This window comes from Myotis davidii, unplaced genomic scaffold (assembly GCF_000327345.1).
Source record: "Myotis davidii unplaced genomic scaffold, ASM32734v1 scaffold107, whole genome shotgun sequence".
Taxonomy (NCBI): domain Eukaryota; kingdom Metazoa; phylum Chordata; class Mammalia; order Chiroptera; family Vespertilionidae; genus Myotis; species Myotis davidii.
Window position 1 is genome coordinate 2,850,466 of NW_006383012.1, and position 2,080 is coordinate 2,852,545.

The window sequence follows — 2,080 nt, forward strand, 5'->3', positions numbered from 1 at the left end:
ACGCCTGAGGGCTCCCAGTATGTGAGAGGGGGCAGGCTGGGCTGAGGGACACCCCCCCCCACACACACACACAGTGCACGAATTTCGTGCACCAGGCCCCTAGTTTATTTTAATAAAAAACTTGCGGAGTAGCTCATGTTGGCAAGTCTTCAGAGGGGAAGCCTAAGGAAGGTTGACTAGTAGGGACTATGCTGAACTACTGATAAACTAAAGTTCTAAAAAACTTTGCTGGCAATATCTTGGGCATCCAGGAGATATCTCAAAATTCAAACTTTCAGTAAATACTTACCAAAATACCATGTGCAGGATAAAATGACAGGAAGATGAACCTGATACAAACCATTCTATTTAGGCATAAACATAGTAGTGAAACTAAGAACATAAGCAGCTCTTATATATAAAATAGAGGTTGTCATAGAAGAGGTACTAAGAGTGCTAAGTAAGCTCAGAGAAAATTACTTCCTGCTGGGGAGAATCTGGAAACACAGCTCCAAGGATAACCAGGACATGAATACAGAATCACAAAATGTAGGCGCTTCAGTGATTAACCTAGGAAGAATTGAGTAGTTCATTTTGGCTGGGATATGAGTACGAAGGAAGTAGAAACTAAGAAGGTAGGTTTGCACCCTTGTTGACTGGCTGGGTAAAACCGATTTTCAATTACCTGAAAGTTCTCCTGGTCTTTTTCCTTTGCAGCTTTAGGCATCCAACCCGGTATCACCAAAATGACTGACAATTTTTTATTCAAGCCTAGTGAAGGAACTACATGAGATAGTGAGTGACAACTCTTGTAAAGCGTCACATATACTAATACTGTGTATGTATATATATATATTTCGCAAGCATTAAATTCTTTAATAAACCGCAGACATGCAGAATTCGGACGTAAAACCTTCATCCAGAACTGCAATCAGTGCTTACAGATCCTCAAGAGAGGAGAAAAAAAGAAAAGGGAGAAAATTCAAAATATGAAGGAGGCGGGGAAATAAGACTTAGAAGTGTTGCTGCCATGGTGGGGAACCGTCCTTTTCCTTTTTAGCTAGGAATGGAAAATGATTTCATCAAGCTCCCTAATTCTTCGTCCTCCAAAGGTCAGGGGGTGAAAGTACTTAACAGGAACTTGCGGAGGCGTGGTCAGGAGCTGGGAGCGGCAGTTAAGGGCTCCGCCTGAGGCCCGCGCTCTGGCCCCTCGGGAGAGGGCTGGCTGCAGCCGGGCGAGGGGGCTGGTGGAGCGGCCTCGCCCCACGGAGAGGCGGAGGGAGGGCGGGCCGCCGCCTGGCCAGCCCGGAAAGAAAAGCTGCTTCCAGCGGAAGCAACTCAAGGCCCGGCTCGCCTGCGCGGCGCTCTGTCTCTCAGGGACCCTCGGGCCCAGGCCTGCATCACAGGGGGAGGCTCAGGGACACCCACATCACTTCACGACTCCAGTCGGAATTGGAACTCTCGGGGCCCCGGGGGCGCACGCGGTTCCCACTCTTCCGCCTTGACCCCTTTCAGAAGTGCCAAACGCAACTTCCGGGCAGGACAGGGATTTTCGGAGCCCTGAACTCTTGTCCACATAGGTAAGTGACCAGACGTCCCAGCAAACTAAGGGCCAGGACACCTGCTCCCTCCTCGCCCCCATCCCAGGCAGCTAGGAATGTTCATTAGGAATGTTAATGAACTTGCCTAACATGGGATGTCTGGTCACCTTTGGTCCCATTATGGGTGTACTTACAGATGCTTCTCTTCCCAGACCGCTTAGCTGTTGCCACGGCAACGGAGGGATAGGACGAAGGGAAAACTACGTCACAGAGGAGACGGGAGGCCCGTAAACTCCCGTTGCCATGATTAGTTATGGCTGCCTGGGCTTCAACGGTACCTTCCTATTGGGTGTTGTCTCTACCCCGCTGGAGGCTTACTTTGTGACCCGGCGAGCTCGCGGCGCCCAGCGGGCGGGAGAGGGCGTGGAGGAGCAGAGGAGAGGGAAAGGGCGGGGCGAGGAAAGCTGAAGCCGAAGGCTGCTTCTGATTGGGTAGCGTCGCTGGCGCTAGCGCCTCGTTCTGATTGGGCAGCGTCGGTTTCCCTTGCCCCGCCCGACTTT

At 51.1% G+C, this 2,080-nt stretch overlaps 2 protein-coding genes across 7 annotated transcripts in view; one reads left to right on the forward strand and one right to left on the reverse strand.

Moving 5' to 3' along the window:
• The window catches only part of BBIP1 (BBSome interacting protein 1), a 17,476-nt gene extending 15,559 nt beyond the window's left edge, over positions 1–1,917 (reverse strand). For 3 of the 6 annotated variants that reach the window (XM_006778709.2, XM_015557972.1, XM_015557971.1), the window contains exons 1-2: positions 1,715–1,892; positions 665–762 (exon numbers count right to left, since the gene is read on the reverse strand). The gene's annotated coding sequence lies outside the window, so the exon portion shown is untranslated. The other 3 variants (XM_015557973.1, XM_006778710.2, XM_006778711.2) reach the window with 3 other exon arrangements.
• Positions 1,312–2,080, forward strand: part of SHOC2 (SHOC2 leucine-rich repeat scaffold protein) — a 51,299-nt gene continuing 50,530 nt past the window's right edge. Inside the window, exon 1 of the mRNA XM_006778708.2 lies at positions 1,312–1,559. The gene's annotated coding sequence lies outside the window, so the exon portion shown is untranslated. The remainder of the gene's footprint in view (positions 1,560–2,080) is intronic.